The 10,977-nt window shown below is 35.3% G+C and overlaps 1 pseudogene; it reads right to left on the bottom strand.

Annotated features, from left to right (window-relative positions):
* Positions 1-8,134: 8,134 nt before the first annotated feature.
* LOC125864081 (uncharacterized) lies at positions 8,135-8,821 on the bottom strand (annotated as a pseudogene).
* Between the last annotated feature and the right edge of the window lie 2,156 nt (positions 8,822-10,977).

Genomic DNA, 10,977 nt, shown 5'->3' with positions numbered 1-10,977 from the left:
TAACATGTAGCTACGAATCGTAATTAGCAAACTATAGCTATGAAGCGTAATTAAGCTATTTTTGAGTGGCTATATGCGAAAGTTTCCCCAGCAAATATTGCAACAACTAGGTTACCTGCTGCAACTTTTTGGGTTTCCGGCCCACTGCCTGTCCTAATTACTTGTGGACCACTAGGTCCAAAACATTAAATTTGAATGACAATCATGGGCTTTTAGCCCATTTCTTGCTTAGTCCTTTGGGCTTATTGTGGCAATGTATATCATCAGTCATCACGTAAATCACTTTTTCACACCTGTATTTACTAGCTTCCTTAAATCTGTATATTTGCTTCCCTTACACCTGTTCCTCAAAAAATGGGATGACTCAGACGAGGTTGAGCTTAGCCCAACAGAAATGCAAATGGTCTTCAAATTAGGTCCAGTTCCCTTGGTGTTTCTTCATTGATAATTAGTGAATACGAGACGAATGAAAGATTCCACATTTCACTGAGAATTTCTAATTGTAAGAAAATGAAATAATTAGCTAAATCAGATAGTTATATTAATCATTTTAAGAAACTAGATAGATACATATTACTAGTTATTTTTGTAATTTGAAAACTAGTAAGAGCACAATTCCTAATATTGTTTAAGAAAAATCTAAATAACTTGGAATGTTGGCGGGAATCATCTTATGCCCATTTATGAGAAGCCTGGCAGTAAAATTCAATGTAATATTCGGATCCGTAGTGACAGATGTTCATGTCACGCGTCCCGTGGCAACAACACTCAGTCCTCTATTTTGTACTCGAGATAATATGGCCGGCAAGGAGCAACATATTTATTTGCAGACTCAATCCATTCAATCCATCCTCTAGGGTCTATCAATTTATTGATATAACTTTCCACTATCACAGTCCGAGAGAACTTGCCCCACGGTCGACCAAAATAAGTGGTGACACTTCTCAAATCTTGAGCAACCTTTATTGTGCAATTTTGAAGCACTATTCCACTTGTAGAGTTTTCATCTTCTCTGTGTTGTGCGGTGATTGTATTACACTATGTGTCTAACGGAACACGTGCTTCAATCAAGCAATTTTGGAACACAGTTGTTGTGTCACTATATATAAAATCTACCGTGTCATATATCTCGCAATCCCGATAGAATTGCCGGTACACTTTTGTATCAAGAGTGTCTTGATACCCTTCAAAACGACATCTGTAGAAAGAAGTCGTATCTGTTTCTACCCTCAATGTCACTGTCTGATGCTTTATGGGTCCGACATTATTCTATAAGTTAAGTCTTGGTTGTGAAGCCATTGCCAAGAATCCCTGCAAATTAAATAAGAAGAAACAATTATAATTCATCAAAATTAATAAAATTTATGTATATATAGAGAGAGGGACTTACCAACGGTTGCAGTATCATAGGTTTTATTGCCGTCGATAAAACTTCTATTACCCGTTATTATAGTAGTATCCATCCTATCTCCGATCAAGACTATATTAGTCTTCTTTTTATCAACTCTAATATATTGTTGATACATGTCTTTCTTGATTTTTATGAAGAATGACTTGACACTGTGATCAGGGACCACCAATATTGCTCCTGCAATTGTTTTGAAATTTTCGGTCCCATCTTTAGAAACAACCGCATTATAAGGTGTTTTTCGTTATCAGTTGACTTTGAACACATACAACTATAATTGCAGCGACAAACAACATCATTATATTTCCTGCATTAAAAAAATTTAAAATCCTGATGAGTTCATGGATATGATTTACAGCTACAGTCTAGAGATATGGAAGATAGATAACGTAAAAACTATCAAGATGGCCGTTGCAAAGTTGATAAACATGCATCAATTCTTCTTGGTAGAGGGAGAGTTTTACTCTTTCTTAATATTGTAGGATTGTCCAAGCTTAACAATCCCCCTCCTTTATATTGTAGTAAACTTTTACTCTTTCATGCACGTTTAAATATTTGCATACATTAGTAAGAAGAATGTCAAATTGATGGATTAGGAAGTAAGGAATTCACCTAGAATGGTGAAACTGTGCAATCTCCATTGGAGAAGCATGTGAAGAATAGGAGAATAAATCTCTCTGTATTGAATTAAGCAATCTGAGATTACAACTATGAACTAAGCTATTTATAGAACTAACTGAAAATCTACTGCTAACAATCTCTAACAAACTTTCTAACTGATTGTAACTAACTAACAGTATACAATGACGTGGACTAACTTTTAACTGATAAATATCTCAATACCCCCCCTCAAGTTGGAGGCGATACCAAGGCAGCCAACTTGTCCAGTAGAGCAGCATGTTTGATTCCAGTAAGTGCTTTAGTGAGTATGTCAGCCAGTTGATCACCGGTGCCAATGTGATGTAAACAAATGAGGCCTTCGTGAAGCTTGGTTCGTACAAAATGACAGTCGACCTCAATGTGTTTTGTCCTTTCGTGAAAAACTGGATTACGGGCAATGTGTAATGCTGACTGGCTATCGCAATAAACAAGGAAAGGACCATTTCTAGGAATTGTGAGTTCATCAAACAATCGTTCCAACCAAGTTAGCTCACCAACTACCTTTCGTAGGGACCTGTACTCTGCTTCAGCTGAGGAAAGCGAAATGGTTTCCTGCTTCTTAGATTTCCAGCTAATAGGACTAGAGCCTAATAAGACAATGTATCCACTGACTGATTTGCGGGAATCAGGACATGTAGCCCAGTCAGAGTCATAAAATGCTTGTACCTTGTAATCATCAGTAGAAGACATGAGTATGCCCAGTGTTGGATCTTTCTTAAGGTACCTAAGCATGTGGTAAGCAGCCTGCATGTGAGGTTCTCTAGGATTCTGCATAAACTGGCTAAGATGTTGGACCCCGTATGCAATATCTAACCTAGTATTGGTGAGAAAGTTGAGCTTCCCAATTAACTTTCTGTATGAGCTAGGATCTGATAAAAGTGTACCCTCATTAGCTCTAAGTTTAACAGTTGCATCAAGGAGTGAAGTGAAGCTGGAAAAGTGAGAACATTGATAATCTTTGAGAAGATCCAAAAAAAAATTCCTTTGTGAAATGATGACTCCCACTGCAGTGTAAAGGATTTCCAGACCTAAGAAGTAGTGTAATTTCCCCAGATCCTTGATCGTGAACTGATTGTGTAGGAACCCCTTCAAATTATTTATTTCTTCAATGTCAGTACCTGTGAGCAATATGTCATCTACATACACAACTATAAAAATAGTAAAAGACTCCCTTTTTCTGTAGAACAAAGAATAATCATTGAGAGAATGAGTATAACCCCTTGACTGAAGTGCATCAGACAGCTTGGCATACCATTGCCTGCTGGCTTGTTTCAGCCCATATAAGGACTTGTTTAGCTTGCATACTAGGCCAGAATCAGAAAGCTTAAGGCCTGGAGGTGGTTGCATATAAACCTCCTCATGTAAGTCACTATGGAGGAAAGCATTATTTACATCAAGCTGGTAGATGTTCCAATGTCTTTTCACAGCAACAACAATTAGAGCCCTCACAGTTGTCATCTTAATAACAGGAGAAAAAGTTTCTGTATAATCTATACCATAGTGCTGAGTATATCCCTTCACAACAAGCCTTGCTTTGTACCTTTCTATAGTGCCATCTACCTTATGTTTAATCTTGTACACCCACTTACAATCAATAGTCTTCTTCCCACAGGGAAGACCCATAAGAGTCCAAGTATTGTTGTCATGGAGAGCAGAAAGATCTTGTGTCATTGCAGCTTGCCATGCAGGGTCCATAGCTGCATCTTCATAGGAAGATGGCTCACATTGGAGACATTTAAAACTAAAGATTAACTGTCAGGATACAAGATATTAGAGCTCACATAATGATGATTAGAAAATGAGGTATGTACTATGTAGGGAAACAGGAGGGCTTGGTGTGGTAGGGTGATTTCCAGTGTGGACATAATCTGTGAGATAAGCAGGTGTCTTGGGAATTCTGGTAGATCTCCTTACTGGTGGTTCAGGATTAGTGGAACTATGATCAGTATGAGTGGAGTGATTGGGAAATGTTACTGGTGGTTCAGGATTAGCAGAACTATGATCAGTATGAGTGGAGTGATTAGGAAATTAACTTTTGCAAACTCAAGATCAGGTTGCACATTGTTGTTAGCAGGTAAGTTAACAGAAGGTTCAACAACTGGAATGGGGAAGTGGTCAAATACAAAAGGTGGAGAGGAACCAAATGTAGGAGAAGTAAACTTGTCAATCATAGTAAAAGGGAACACTGTCTCATGGAACACTACATCCCTGGATACATGAATTTTATGAGTGGTCAAGTTAAGCACCTTATAACCTTTAGTACCAAAGGGATATCTTACAAACACATGTGGAGTAGTTCTTGGTTCAAATTTAGTTCTGTGGGCTTTTGGGGTGATTGGATAACACAGACAACCAAAACTTTTCATATGAGAATATTGGGGTTCATGGTTATATAGAAGTGTGAAAGGAGTTTTATTGTGAAGAATAGCAGATGGAAGTCTATTAATGATAAAAGTTGTTGTGAGTACACACTCACCCCAGTACTTGACTGGTAGTTTGGACTGAAATAGCAAAGCTCTAGCAGTCTCTAAAAGGTATTTATGCTTTCTTTCTACCACACCATTTTGTTGTGGTGTGTATGGACATGATTTCTGGTGAAGGATGCCCTTGGATTGGAAGAAAAGAGTAGACTCATGGCTGGTGAATTCGAGACCATTATCTGATCTGATGGTTTGAATGGTGGTTTTAAATTGATTTTCAACCATGTTGACAAAAGCTTTAAGGATGTGCAAAGCATTGCTTTTGCAACTTAGTAGATGGGTCCAAGTGGACCTGCTGAAATCATCTACCAGGGTTATAAAGTATTTGAAATTGTCATGAGTTGCTACATGATATGGTCCCCATAAGTCAACATGAAGTAGTTCAAATATTTTAGTGGTGTTGTGAGATTTTGAAGGGAAAGGCAGTCTAGTTTGTCTTGCCATAGGACATATACCACATGAAAAAGGTTGTTTTGTAGCAAATTTCACAGGAATAGAGGATATATTTTTCATTTTGACAAAAGGTACATGTCCAAGTCTGTAATGCCATAATAGATCAGTACTAAAACCATGAGACAAATGTGAAGATACAGGATTAGAAACAACATTCTTATTATTGTGAATGGTATTCATTACAATTGGAGAAGATGAACATGAATGAGAAAGACTTTTATGTGGACAACCTATTGCATTACTTTGAAAAGAGATAGATTGATTGACTGCTAAACATTTATTCTGTAAACAGGTTGGACACAAAACATAGAGGCTATCTTACACTCTACCAATCTCCAGAGGCCTCTTCAGTGAAAAGTCCTGCAGTATACAAGAGGAATTAGAAAAGATAGCAATGCATTTGAGATGAGCTACTAAGGATTTGATGGAAATTAGATTATATCTGAAAGATGGGATAAAAAGAACTTTGTGCAATGTTATCATAGAAGCAAGTTTCACACTCCCAACCTCGGTTACTTTAACTTTGTATCCATTGGGTAAGTCTACTAACAAGGGGTAAGGTAAGACAATGATATTCGAGAGATGGCTTTTGGTAGAAGTCATGTGATGTGTAGCTCCTAAATCTAGTATCCATAAATCAGTTTTAGTTTTAAAACATCTACATGAAAGATTGCCAAGTTCAATAGAAGAGTTGCAAGCTATCATACCTGCAAAGTTCACTGCTCCACTTGACATCTGGTCCTCATTGGTTTCTCCTGCATTATTCATCTGAAACTGTTGCATCATGCTGATAAGTTGTTCATACTGGTCCTTGGTGAGATTAGGATTTGAGTAAGGTAAAGGTCCATCATTTCGTTCTGCATTGGGCGTATCATCAGTACCACATGCATTTGCTGCTATCCCGTTTCCTTTAGCAGACCTGGGATTTGGATTGTAATTAGGCTGAAACCTCTGATTCTGAGCATTATTGTATCTGTTTTGGTTACCATAACCATTTGAATTTTGCCCATTGCCATTAGAGTTGTTCTGTGGATAGCCATGTAACTTGTAGCATTTATCTTTGATGTGCCCCAACTTCTTGCAAAAATCACAAAATGGTCTTGGTCTCCCACTGTAACCAGTTGAAGTAGAGTAGTTGGTTTTGAATTGTTGTCTTCCACCTGATGATCCTGAAGAACTAGCTCCACCTGATGTTCCTGAAGAATTGACATGCATAGATGAATTCATTGAGCTTGCCTCCATGAACATTTGATTGTTAGGTTTGATCTCTCTTTGTTTTTCCTCCTGAACTAGCAAAGCAAAAGCTTGAGCCATAGATGGTAGGGGGTTCATCATCAGTATATTTCCTCTGATTACAGTATAAATTTCATTCAACCCCATGAGAAATTGGATGAGTCTTCTATCCTGTTCTGCCTTGTGCATGTTGTCCTTTCCTCCACAATTGCACACACAACTGCACTGATCTTTGACATTCAAATTGTTCAGCTCTTCCCACAATTTCTTCATCCTAGTGTAGTATACAGTAATATCCAGAGCACCCTGACTTAGATCATTAATTTCTTTCTGGATCTGAAACAATTTGGCTCCATTCGTTTGATCGTAGCGATCTTCTAACTCTTTCCACAGTTCCAAAGAGTCACAGACATATTCGACACTGTCTGCAATTTCTTTTCCAAGGGAATTAAGTATCCATGATGTGACCATATTATCACACCTTTCCCATTGGCGATATTGGGGTGAATTGAGGGCTGGTCTCCTACATTCCCCAGTTATGAAAACTAGCTTGTTCTTCACAGAAAGGGACCTTATCACACCTCTTCTCCATGACCTATAACCTACTCCTTCGAACACAGACTGGACGAGAAGAATACTTGGACTATCAGATGGATGAATGTACAGAGGACTACTTACATCGATTGTATTGTTTCCTGTTGAGCTGGTGTTAGGATTTGTGACTTCCACCATGGTGAATTAAATACAGAGATTGTTATGTTTACAGGGGACTGCAGATGCAGAAAATCCTCAATTGCAGATTCGCGATAAACACGAGGCAACCGCTATCAGAGAAATCGATGGATCGATTGAAAAAAAAATGATCTAATGATCTAATGAGAGTAACCAGGCTTTGATACCATGTCAAATTGATGAATTAGGAAGTAAGGAATTCACCTAGAATGGTGAAACTGTGCAATCTCCATCGGAGAAGCATGTGAAGAATAAGAGAACAAATCTCTCTGTATTGAATTAAGCAATCTGAGATTACAACTATGAACTAAGCTATTTATAGAACTAACTGAAAATCTACTGCTAACAATCTCTAACAAACTTTCTAACTGATTGTAACTAACTAACAGTATACAATGACGTGGACTAACTATTAACTGATAAATATCTCAATAAAGAAAGCATAGTTATGGTATTGCTTTCTTCTTACTATCTTTTCTTATTTGGAGGGCATTAACTTGTGACTTTTATGAAAATTTCATTTTGTGAAGATACAATCTTGTACTTTCCTCATTTCCTTTTAAATGATATTTTCTTATCATTTAAAAGAGTTGAGATATGATGATCGGCGAAAAAGACGAAGGGGTTAATTTGGGTTTGATTTGCTGGAGAAGACGATTGGGATCGGGTGTGGGTGGGAAGTTCTGCAAAGTATATTATGAAACAATGATTTCAATACACGTTTTGTTTAGGTATGCATAAGAGCTAGCAAACCGTAAATAATTATTTCTTCTTGCTTGTTTTCACTATCCAATTGCCTCTAGGTCCCAAAAGTGGATGTCCAATTGCCAATCCGCGACTCCGCAAATCTTCCTCTCCAATGGGTTATGTTTCTACAAAGCCCTCGTCAACTCATTGGCAACTTCGCCTCGGTCATCCTCATCAAAGAGCACTCAATTAAGTCCACAAAAATAATTTACCATGACAAGTCGCACAAACATTCTTTAATCTATCTTGAATTATAAAGAGATAAAAATAGAAAAACAAAGAAAAATAACGAAGAGAAATGTTGATATTTCATAGATAGATCTCCATAACACAAAAGAACCTTAATAAAAAGGTGACTCAGAACTAGTAACCAACTAGTAATATTAGGAAAACCTACCTTTAAGATTCATAAATAACAGCTTTACAGAATAGCACGAATTAAGTTAGCACTGGTCACAGGCGGCACAGTTGCACTTATCGCATCAGTAATTAGCTTGCTTGCAATTTGATAGCACAAATGAACTTCATACGTAGCCAATTCACCTCCTCCGATAGAATCGAAGACGATTGCCAATTTGGACTCATTGAACCTTCACTAATGAGAGGCTTCTTAATCTCAACGCCAACTTCATCCAACAACTCTTCTAGTGTACTACTCAGCAAATTTGGCTTCTTACAAAGCTTACCAGTCAAATAACCAACATCAACAATTCTTTTAGTTTCAAATTTCCAGCCTCGACATCCGGATACATTTGATAGAGTAGATTTTTGGGTTATGTTTCTAGGACCTATAAAAGTGATGGAAGTGTCAGCCAGTAACCCCTTAACAGAATTGGGGAGATCAGTTACATTATCCAATACCAACATGCGCTTAAATTGAATAATTAGGCACCGTTGTTTCACATAAAACAGCAACATATCTCCATTATTTAGCATCAATTCCAACAAATGGATTTGGAGTACTCTTCAATACACTCTTTAGTTCCGAAAAGCTACTATTCACGATAGCTAGGCGGTCAGTGACGGTTGTGATGACCGTTTCATCACCAATTTTCATATTGTAAGAGCTCGCTTGGATCAGCCTAGGAAGAGGCAACTGCTCTGACATTTTCACTCTTGATATTATTGTTAATCATTTTTGTTAATATATACCCTCTCCTCCGTCCACAATTAATTGTCATGGTTTCCTTTTTTAGAGTCAAACAATAAGAACTTTGACCAACATTTTACGATGTATATTTTCATCATATTGATATGCAAAAAATTGCAACTTATAGTATTTTTCGTATAATTTTTGAATATCTATTTTTTTTAAAAAAAATATCAAATTAACGTAATCTAATTTAACTTAAATAATTAGTTAAATTAACTTTTGAAAAACACAGCATGACAAATAAAAGTGGACAGAGAGAGTAAATCGGAAACTTGGACCATACCAAACGTTACATTTTCTTGTTGAAAAATGTAGCGTCCTTTATATCTTCACCTAGGTAAAGGTAGGGATGAAGTGAGTTTCCAAGGGCTTTATGTTTACTCTATTTCTTTATATCGTTCACATTCACGGCTCTGCAGGGATCGTCCAACATTAATTAGGCATGCAGCACCATTTATAAAGCTAGAAAACTTTTTCTTTTTACTTTAATTTAAGTTTAACTCATTAGATTTAGTAATATACTCTCGCCGTTCAACAATAGTTGTCAACTATACTATTTTGAGATATTCAATAATACTTGTTCACCTTATAAAATTAATGAATAATTTTATAGTTAGTTCCTAATTTATCCTTATCATTAATTATAGTTATTTTTCTATTATATTTTTTCAAGATATATTTAAAAGGTGATATCGTAAAATTATCCTTCTATTTATAGTTTCTTAACAAGTGTGTAAAATTAATAGTAGACAAATATTGTTGGACAAAGAGAGTATTATTCACATAATATAAAAATATAAATGTGTGTTTTTCATATGACCATTTATAAATTGAATAGAAAAAAAAAATCTTTTCAAATCTCTTATGTGGAAAAATAAAAATATCTCATAAAAAAAAAACATATTCGCTATAGTCCTTTGATTAGAAAAAAATAATCAAATTTACCTTTGACATATAGTCCTTTGATTAGAAAAAAATAATCAAATTTACCTTTGACATATATGAAAGAGTTAATTTTTCCCCCAAATTATGTGAAAGATTTATATTTATCATCTATTTTAAAAAATAATAATCCTTAAATAGTGTGACACATGAAATCATCAGGTGCTAAGCTTCTCTCCTTTAAAATTCATGACAAATTTATTCTAGCATGGATAAATTTGACCTCAAACTATTAAAGGAGACAAATCTATTTCATTTTGCATAGTCCAACAACAAGTTCGATCCTTTACCCTTTGAAATTTACGAAGATAAAATTGAAAAACATATTTAAAACACTTTTTCAAATTTAAATTATAACTCCACGTTGAATTGAAATTTTTTATAATCACTGATTTTAAATAAAACAAAAAACTTCCAAAAAAAAAAGTAAATAATTCTCATCTCCAAAGCAACTCCTAAAATTAAATGACTAATATTTAGGTCTATTTTAATTTAAACTAGAAATACACAAAATCTCATCCAATAAGCCCTAAAATAATATTACCACCAAAATTTGAAATTTAGCCAGAAAGAAATAAAAGAGAAAAGACCCAAAATAGTCCCTCATCTTTGGATTAAAATTCAAAGTCATCATTTATATTTCACATAGAGCATTAATAGTCTGTTATGTTTGCAATATTGGTGCACTTTTGGTCCTCCTCCAAAAAAATTCTCATTTTTAACATTGATTTTATCCATAATTTATGTATGAAATATTCAATTGTCATTTTATATATTTAGTGAAAATAATAACTTCATCTGAGAGAATGTGAAAAGAAAAACACATTGTTTTATTTAGTAAAAATTGTATTGCAAATAAAGTCGAGAGGTTCATCACAGCTATTTCACGTGCAATAGTATAAAATTTTCTTTTCTTCCGACGTCATATATTAAAATATTCTTAGTTTAACTGCATTAATATTTCTACTCAACAGAACAAAGTGTTCTACTTCTCACCTTCTCTCACATAATGTTATTATTTTACTAAATATATTTAAAAAACGTTTGGATATTTCTTACATATAATTGTGGACAAAAATAATGTTAAAATATAGGCAAAAGTTTGAAGGGCCAAAAGTGCATCAATATTGCAAACATGAGAAACTATTAGGGGTCGTTTGGTGTGAGGG

The sequence above is a fragment of the Solanum stenotomum genome, chromosome 5, assembly GCF_019186545.1.
Source record: "Solanum stenotomum isolate F172 chromosome 5, ASM1918654v1, whole genome shotgun sequence".
In the NCBI taxonomy this organism is placed as follows: Eukaryota; Viridiplantae; Streptophyta; class Magnoliopsida; order Solanales; family Solanaceae; genus Solanum; species Solanum stenotomum.
This window is presented reverse-complemented; position numbering and strand designations above follow the sequence as displayed.